Here is a 10,546-nt window from a genome sequence, read left to right on the forward strand (position 1 = left end):
GTTTGCTTTCAGCACATTAATTTCTCCAGTGTTGCTGTTACGTAGACATTAAAATCTTGATCTTTGCTGAAATTTACCATTTAAGCTCGAACAGTATGGACTTGGTGAAAATTCTGTCATAAAATTTCCATTTGCTTTCAGGTGCAGTTACTTATTTAAAGCCAATTAAAGCTTTGAACACCTCTTTATCAAATGCAAGTCACTTCAAAAAGATATACTGATTTGCAACCTGAAACACAATGACCTGACGTCAGTATTCAGGCACTTTGCATTCCAAAGCATTGTCTTTTGTGTTTAGAGACCTCATGATATTATCCCAAGCCATAGACCTAGCAACCAATTTAAGATTTAAAAAATAATAACACATCCATTAATTTGGCAATTTTAACATATAAATCTACACATACAATGGAACAATAATCTTCTGATCTTTTGGACTAACTCCTAAAGGGAAGGGTTTTAGCTACAGATGAGAACATAGAGAACACAGTGCAGAGGGATTAATGAAGTTATTGTTTTATACAGATGTAAAATCTATGAAGATCTTCGTTACATGCCAAAATATCAGTTAGTGATTTTCCTTTTCACTGGCTCCTCTTTTCCTTCCCTTCCTTGCACATTATACTTTTCCATGTTCTCACCAAGTTTTTGTCCTAGCAGAGCAAGGGAGAGGGCAGAGCAGCCTCTGCAAAGAAACATTCAAACTCTATATTATGTGTACAACTCGCTAGCCAGCTGGTAGCATATAGACATCTGAGGTCACATCCAGTCCATGCATACATGGCCTCAGAGCATTGTCCAAAGCCTTTTCACTGACCTCAGGGCACTGGTTTGTGAACTAAAGCAAACATAATATCTGTAGATAAACCTTTGCCATCCACCCTTTGACCATATTTGATTCGTTGAGGCATATTCCCTCACCCAAAAATCTTCAAGCCAAGTGAAGAAACAGTACAATTAAACACATGACAAGCAGAAATGATTAGGTAATTTTCATTTTGATTTTCAGGAGAGAAAAATCAAGAGTTGTGTTTGCTAACTAGCTTGCATTGTGTGCTTTACAAACAAAACCTCAAACAGACTGGTCATTTCATAGAATAATAGATAACACTGGCCAACAAAGCCGCTCTCTTGAGAAAAGGAGCACTGACTAGATGAATCTTTTCTTACAACATGGAGACACAGGGTAGATGTGAGATCTTTAACCTTCCCTCCTGGACAACCACTGAAAAAAAGCATCAGGGACCTCAGTTTATAATAAACAACTCCTCCATATTACACTGCACCTAACAATACACCACACACTGCTGCTGCTGCACTGAAATGTCATTATTGGTTACCAGCCCAAATCCCTGTGGGACCTGACCATCTGTTACAGAGAACAGGACACAGTTTGATGCAGCATTATCTGTGGACAGGAAAGCAAAACCAGTAACAGCAGAATGAGGTGGTTCATAAACCATGAAATACCTATAAAGCAGGAATGTGCCAACTTGTTCTTTTATTTCATCACCTTTTAACTGTGGAGGAGAGATTCTTGCCCAGATCCTCAAAAGGAGCCTGTGACATCTTTCAACGTTTGCACCCAAGTAATGTGAGCATATCCATATGTCCCAGTTTTTCTCTTCCCAGACTATTATCCAAAGCCTTTGATTTGCAACTGATACTTTGAGAGGGCACATCTTCTTCCAGAGGTACTATAAATTCCTGAAGCCAAGTGAGGTAAACAATAAGCTAAGTAAGTTTCAGCCAAAACTGATAACTGCTTCCTTTGGATCTTTGGAAAGGAGGGAAAGGAAGGAATGATATAGATGAGTTTGCTGAGTTGTTTCTTATAGCTTAAATTGTGCATTTTAAAAATTACTTTGGAACAGTCATCTTTAGCAGACTGGTAGCTTTTTACAGACAAATGGGTAACATTAGAATAATGTTAGAATAATTATCAAGAAAATTGCTGTCTTGGAAGAAGAGATGTTTATTCAAAGCAGTCTCTTCATGCAAGGAACAGGAAATCAGATTTCCTTGACCGTATTTTCAAGGATACTCCTGTACAACTTTTCCAGCTCAGCTAAAGCCCAAACTGCAAAACCAAAAAAATGTTATCCAGTGCAAAGCCAAGGTAATGGGATATGGAATTGCAACCAGATTTTGTGATGATTATGACACAGTAAGTGTCAAATAGGATGAAGTTTTACCATCATTAATTTGCATTATGGAACTTGAAAATAAATTACTCAGCTGATTCATGTAGAATAAAGAAACAGCATTTACCTCCCATTTTTTTTCATTGGGTTTGAAAAAATTCTGCTTTGTTCTTGATCCATAGCCAGGCTGAACACTGTTTTCAACTGATTTGGATTTTTTCTTCATTATTACAATTTGACAGTAGCATGCTAGAGTTCGTTTCTCAGCTATATTGTTGTATGGAAAAGCCATCACAGACTCTGTGACCGCATATTTCTGAATAGACCTTCTCTAAGCAGGGTGCAAATGTTTTATCAGCCGTCCAAAAGTTATCTACTAGAAAACAGCATTCACTAGCCTGCTTTAGGCATGATGTGCATAGGTTTTGAAACGTCTTTCTTTACTCTGTTTCAAATTTGCCCTTTGTAATCCTGCCTTTTCTGATAAGAAAATGGCAAGAATTGCTTAGAATCCCTGCCAGCTGAGCGACCTGCCCTGGCTTCCGCAACCTCTGCAGGACTCCAGCCTCTCATCCACCCCAGGAAACCCTTACAAGGCATAAAAACACATCCCATAACCCTGTAGCAGGATTCATTCACAGAATCTATGGGGGGGTTTTGAGCTTATAGCAACAACAGCAAAGTATTGCTCACATCGAGTACACACCTTATTTGTACAGGCTGTCACAAAAGGGAAAGAATCCTTGCTCAATCACAGCTGTGCTAACTTTACATTTTTTCTTTATTCTATTTTTTATTTCACACTCATTCATTTAACCGAGTGATTAAAATAGTGCTATAAGGAATTTTATTTCAAATATAAAATTGCAAAAAAATAAGTCAACAGTGCTGGGTGGATGCTCTGCTTCCTGCATACTGTATTCAAATTAAATTGCAGACGGTAGAGGGGAACGACAACTTTGTTATCCTTGCATTACTCCACTGAACACTTCAGTGTAGTAATTTGGAGTAGTTTCACTCCAAATTTAGTTTAAATTCATCTGATGTCCATCACCTGTGTGATTTCCACCTTTTGTTCAATTAGGTCAAGTCTTTTCAATATTGACTTTTTACTCATAGGATCACAGAATCATAGAGTCATCTAGGTTGGAAAAGACCTCTAAGGTCATCAAGTCCAATTATAAACCTAACATTGCACCACTAAAACAGTGGTACCACCTCTGGCATAATGTATTTAAGAAGGGTAAGAAAACCCTGCACAATTGCAGCCAAAGAGTGGAGAATATGTGAGAGAAATAACTCTGCAGACACCAAGGTCAGTAAGGAAGAAAGGGAAGGAGGTGCTCCAGGCACTGGAGCAGAGATCCTCCTGAAGGCTGTTAAGAAGACCATGGTGAGGCAGCTGTGCCCCTGCAGCCCATGGAGGTCCATGGTAGAGCAGAGATCCACCTGCAGCCCGTAGAGGACACTACGCTGCAAGTGAATGCCCAAAGGAGGTTGTGACCATGTGGGAAGCCTGTGCTGAATCAGGCTCCTGGCAGGACCTGTGGCTTTGTGGAGAAAAGAGCCAATGCTGGAGCATGTTTGCTGGTAGGGCTTGTGACCTGTGGTAGACCCACAGTGGAGCAGAGTGTTCCTGAAGGACTGCACTCCATGGAAAGGAGCTCACACTGGAACAGAGAAAGAAGTAAGAGGTCCTTTCACTGAGGAGGAAGCAGTGGCAGAGACATATGATGAGCTGACCCCTGCTCCCATTCCCCATCCCCCTGTGCCACTGGAGAGAAGAAGGTAGAGAAAATCATAAGCAAAGTTGAGCCAGAGAAGGGAGGGGTTTTGGTTTTATTTTCCCATTACCCTACTCTGATTTGTTTGGCAAAAAGTCAATTAATTTTTCCTCAAATCAAGTCTGTTTTGCCCGTGATGGTAATTGCTGAGTGATCACTCCCTGCCCTTGTCTCAATTCATGAGCCTTTTGTTATAGTTTTTTCTCCCCTGTCCAGCTGAAGAGGAGGGAGATAAAGCAGCTTTGGTGGGCACCTGGCATCGAGCCAGGGTCAATCCACCACATCAGCTTTGGACAGTTTTGGATGTCATTCACCTGTCATATATGCAAGCCCTTCTGCCTTAACAGCCATTGTTATCCAGGCTATTTTGCCAAGGGCAGACCATAAGGGCATCCCTACAAAAAGTCTTAACTTCAAGAGGTGTATATTGTGTCACAAATGCTCTTCCCTGTGCACTGCTCAGGCTAAGAACACTGCTCTCATCCTCTAAAAGAGTCAGAAAGCATTTTCTGTCACTTGCTCTCCAAAATAAGCTCAGCTAGCAGAAACAAAAGACAATTACCATGAGATTTAATGCAGCAGATGCAGCTTTAGAAGTATATGAGTGTTTTTAACAAGAATAACCATTGGAACAACTTACATATTTGTGATGCATCATCCATCTGTTCATATCAAGCCAAGCTACTATTCTTAGAAGAAACACTGTAGGTCAAACTGAAATTATAATACAGGAAACTGACTTTTCTTAGCTTTTGTTGCAGAAGTCAGATTAAAGGAGACTAAGTACAACTGCCATAGGTTTACATTTTCCAAATATGTACTATCTTCCACCTATAATTTAAGTAAAATCCTAATTGAAATGAAAAGATTTGGACCCTTTTCCTAGCCTGCTGCACATGTAGAGGACTGCTTGCATGCTGTGCTGATAATATGTGCTTGTCACATAAACCCAAAAGACCTTCCTGAAGTCTGACTACAAAGCCCCAGGTCAGCAATACTTTTTTTATACAGCCCTTCCCAGATGCGTCGTGTTCACTGTGTATGTGTACATGTGCTGTAGAAGGCATATTTCTGCCTAGGAAATCCAACCCAAAGTTATGGGAAGCCATGTCACAACAGCTATTTCCACCCTAGGGTAACTGATGTTTTTTAATTCAGTCCTATTCTTTAGGAAGAAACTTTCCTGAGATTGCAGAAAATGCTGTCAGCCATAGGCAAAGGAATAAAAGAAAGTACTCCATGAAATGGGTAGAAATTTGAAGGACAGCATGATGTCATTTATATAGGCATAAACCAGGAAAGTGAATTAACAGTTAATGGTTTAAAATACCCCAAATCAAACCACCTTTCTTTCCATCCCCTTGCTCAGCAGACCATGTTTCTCTTCATCTGCTTATTGATGAGTCTTTAACCTGACTCCATTTCCTGTAGGTTGGCCCCGATCAGGAGAGTGAAAAGCTCTAAAGAATAGGTGAGGGTACTCAGACAGCTCTGTTTCTCCAGAGTAAGTAGACATAGCTGTCTGACTGGGACTTCTTGTTTGCTCTCTGTGGGTTTTATTTATACCTTCAAGTTTTTCATTCCAGCTGTGCCTGAAAGTGGAGGGGATGGTTTAGTCCCTTTAAGCCAAGTTCATGTGTGGTATCCGCTCCTACTTTCTCTTCTCAAAATGGGAAGACAGCCAAAGGACATCCAAGTAGTAGGAAAATGATCTTCAGGGATGCTTGAGTAAGGATCCATCAAAGTAAAGAGCCAACACAGCTGGAAAAAATAGGAAAGAGCAAGACCTCACTGAAAGCCAGATGTTCAATGCACATTTTCCTTTCTATTTTTTTTTTTTAATTAGAATTTTTTAACAACAACAGAAATGTATGCTACTTTTTTCTTAAAATACAGGCAGGAAAGGAGACTGCCTATGAGTTTAAGTTAATGTGTTTTATTGTTCTAATTCCTTTGAAACAAGTTAAGACATAAAATGTTACTGATTGGAGAAGAAACATATGCTTCTTGGCTCAACAATGCTCAATGCAGTCAGTGTTAGATTTTTTTCTATGTGCTTTCACAAGATGCCTGTTGGTTTTGAATTGGTTGCATTGTAGAGTTAAATTTATATGAAGGGATTTAGCAGACAAAACAAAGACCCTTTACAAAAAAATGTTTTCATGCAGATTTTGATGGAAGAAGAGATATAAAATGATGGGAAAGGGTGTAGTTGAAGAATAAGAAGTCTATAGGGAAAGTTTCCCTGCATGGTTTAAAAGCTTGGTAAATCCAGCACTGAACTAATTTACAAGGAACTGTGTCTGAAGCAATGCCAAAAGGAAGGAGAAGGGGGAATCAAATGTCAAAAAAACCCAGAGTCCTATTGAAGAACTCAGTTTGGGGTTAGAATGGTAAAAGAACTTGGAAGTAGAGATGCCTCATTTGGGCCAGATGTCTCAGTGTCTCTGTACAGGTGTGACTAATATTTCCCCTGATACACAAAAAACTTGAGAAGAAAGAGCACTCAACAGGGATTTGACAGTTCAACTCTTGGCTCCATTATTGACCTTTTCTGTGTGTACATCAAGTCCTGATTCTCCTCCTTTACGTCAGTCTCGGCTTCGAGCTCTCCTGGAAAGAGAGTGTGTCCTGTCATGTTTGCAGCTATTTGACTATTGTATTGATGGGACATGTTTTTCAGAAGCACAGCTTAACTCTTCTATTCAGAAAAAAACCTGATAAATTTCACAGTTTTTAATCAAGAAGCAGGCACAAAACTGGACCTACCTCATCTACATGGACAACAGTAGTCTGTTTTTAATGAGACATTACTAGTGGAAATAGTTACTGAGGATTGTTGATGAAAGAGATGGGGGGAAGCAAGAAACAGTTTTGAAAGCCAGGAAATGTAGCCTGAAAGGCACATATTTTGAACTCAGTCACCTTGGGACATGTCTGCTTAATCACGGAATAAATTAACATTTTCAAAAATGTCAATTAGGAATTTTTGTATAAAATCTACTGGCGACACCTCCAAATTTTGTATCAACACAGACTTGACAAAAATTACACCAAAAGCTGGTTGAGAATAAGAATCACAGATATGGACTGAAATCAAATCAGGTAGCACAAAATGCATCATTTGGAAAGAGTTGAAGATAAAGAAATATGTACAGTTTTTATCAGTGGATGACAATGAGGTGGTGGGTCACTGATGTGGAAAGGTGATGCAACTCTAGGAAGCATGGAGGAACTATTTTAGGCACACATAAGGGAGTATTGACAAAAGTGGTTCAACTGCTGAAGGCATCACCTTTAGGAGACTAGAGGTATAGAATCACCAGGGTTGGAAGAGACCTTCGAGATCATCCACTCCAACCACCCACCCAGCACTACCACTATAACCCCTAAACCACTAAACCATATCACCCAGCACCAGATCCAGACACCCCTTAAACACTTCCAGGGATGGTGACTCCACCACTTCCCTGGGCAACCTATTCCAGTGTTAACCACCCTAACAGTGAAATTTTTTTTTCTAATATCTTATATCTGAATCTCCAATGTCTCAGCTTAAGGCCATTTCCTCTGGTCCTCTCATGGCAGGCACAGCAGAAGAGACAAGTCCCTACCTCACTACAACCTCCTTTCAGGTAGTTGTAGAGAGCGATGAGGTCCCCCCAAGCCTTCTCTTCTCTAAACTAAAAAAAACATCTCCCTGAGCCATAAGGTTGAGACATGTTTTCTAAACCTTTCACCAGCCTTGTTGCCCTTCACTGGATGTGCTTCAGCACCTCAATGTCCTAAACTATCATCCTCCTTTTTGGAGAGAAATTTAATGAAAGAACAAGAGCAGAAGCAGGAACTTGAGTGATATAGGGAATATACGGCTTGGATGCCAAATAGCAGCTAAAGAGCTTAGGTAGTTTGCTCTTGTAAATGAAAAGCCCCCCCTCCAACCCCCAACACACACCACACAACACACACACACATAAACACGCTCCAAGTGAAAAGACCTACTTGTATTAAAAGCAGTGTCATTTTAAGAACAAGGATATACAGACTAGCAGAGAACCAGGCAGAAATTAGAAATCAGAAGAAATAGAAGTTAGAAGGTTCCCAAATGCTAGAAAAGGGAATTTTTAATAAGGTAGTAAATAAATCATAGTAAAAATAAAAACAAAATTACGATATGTATGTTATCTGCTTTTAAGATAGGATTCATTGCATTTATCAAATGGAATTGAGGATGACAGGGACCAAAGAGAGAACCCAAGGGATCCCATCCCAGACTATCTTTCGGCTTCCTGCCACAGCTTGTTTTGTCCTCCAGGAAATGTTCCACTATCATTTTATCTTCAAAGCCATCCAATTCCTAAATTATCACTGGCTTCCTTTCAAGACTTTTATAGCCCTTTCCTCAAGCTGTATGACTACCCTTCCAATTTGTCCACCCTGAGATCTTCATAGTCTTCCTACTTTGTCTGAACATTTCCAACTTCAACCCCTCCACCTTTTAACTCCCTCAACCAAAGAGAAGGAGCTTCTCATACCTTCCCCTGGGACCTATACCCTAGCTGAGGCCTTTTTTTTCCTGTTCAATAACTCTCAGACTAAGCTCACATTTCCCTGAAGAATCACCTGCCCACTCAACACCTTTAATCTGTCTCAAGTGATCTAGCTCCTCCAAAAAGCTTTTTTGGGGGTGAAGAGGGAAGACTTTCTCAAGGCTTCTGGTCCTGAAGCCTTCAAGGTCTCTTCTACTTCTAAACACCATCTTTTCCTTAGGAATAGATTCTGCTTTCCCAAGAGTTCTGTTTGTTCTCCAAAGACACTCCCAAAACAAGCAGTTTTGGGCCTTCATGCATCCTTTCACAACACATGGAATGGGAATCATTGGTGTCGGACAACTCCACTAACTTCAGAGAATCAGTATCTTATTACTGCACATTAAGTAGTTAATTTTATATCAATGATTGATTATAACACTCATTGAAAAATACATTTTTGTTTCAGCCTCTGAAAATAAAAATTTGAGATATATTTTATATAGAATAATGTGAGTCACAAAATTTTTTTATCCCTCATCTACTGACAAGCACTTCTGGCAGATTCTAAATGGCAATCCTGCTAGAAAGAGTGATATGGTTATACTTGGAGTTTGGAATCATAATTATTTTAATTAAGATCAGTTATTTGTAGTAACTGAAGTTCTACTTTCTAGGGTAATACATAACTGAAACTGGAAGTTTAGAGATCTTTTTATACATACAGTAAGCTGTGTACAGTGTTACAAGAATTTTGAGACTATTCTGATTCAAGTGCTCCCCCATACCCCAAAAAAGCATTGTACATGGTGGGTACTGTGAGATTCCAGGAAAAAAACCAAAACTAAACCCAAAACAAAAAACCCTAAACAAATAAAATCAACCAAACGAACAAAAACAGGAAAAAAGAAAATTATGGTTGAAAAAAATTGAGGAGGAACAATGGCTCTTCTCCCTCCCACCTCAAGGAACAAACAGGCTCTCCAAGGACTGACTGCAGTTGCTAACAGAGAGTTTGCATAGGTCATAGTTTCATGTGCACTGTAGTACATGATGTACATTTTGTACATATTTGTCAGAAGTCTTTAGCATGCCCTTGCATAGCTCAGCCCTTTAGTCAGAGATTTTATGACATGAAAAGAATCACTGTCTTTACAATTACTGATTTTGGTCTCAGAATCAAAGTTTCCAGCCAGTTTCTCCAAACCTTGCTTCTTGAAACCCCCTCAATCCTGTTAGTGCTACTGCCTTTTCATTACACTTGGGTTACCAGAGCTGTGATTTCACATAGTGCTAGTACTTCTCTGTGCTGTTGACTCATTCAGTGAAAAGCTAATTATTCCCTAGAGAAAGAAAAAAGATAGAGAGGAATGAACAAGATAATAGCATCAGCCCCACACCAGTAGGTAGGGCGTGACACAGGGACACTTTGTCATCCCATGTAGGCTGGAAGTCTGGGGAAGTCACCTCATTTCTCAGGAGAGCAGTGTTTCTGTAGGCTAGAAAAAAATCACGATACTCACAATGATACTACATTTTCACAACCCGTTGGAGAAAAAGAAGTGTTTGAGAAATTATTATGTACAGTTGTAAAAACTGGAAAATGTTCTTATTTTATTGGTACAGCCAATGTAAAATCAACCATCCTTACACTACTCTGTAAAAATATGAGACACAAAGGACTTCAACTCTTGCTTATGTAGCAGGTATAAGGCATAGACCTACTGTCTTAAGGAGAAAATAAATCTTCCCCTGAAGTGGACAGTATGAAAAAGGGATGAGGAGGGAAAGGAATCAGTGAAGCCTTTAGCAAATATGACAGCTTTACTAGAGACAAGTAGATAATGCAGGTGAAAGAGAAACAAACAAAGCGTCTATCCCACTCGGCATAAGTGTTTCTAGAGTACCTGCAATTTTTCTTTGCTGGAAGATATGCAAAAAGATAAATCTTTGCTGATAAATCCCTCTTGTGCATTCTGGATTCCAGCCCTTGCAGGATTTGAAATTTCATGATTGTATAATTTAAGCACTTTCTAGACATCACTGAGAATGGATGGACTAGTCTCAAATACTTAGCTCATGAAGATTA

The sequence above is a fragment of the Pseudopipra pipra genome, chromosome 1 (genome assembly GCF_036250125.1).
Source record: "Pseudopipra pipra isolate bDixPip1 chromosome 1, bDixPip1.hap1, whole genome shotgun sequence".
Taxonomy (NCBI): Eukaryota; Metazoa; Chordata; class Aves; order Passeriformes; family Pipridae; genus Pseudopipra; species Pseudopipra pipra.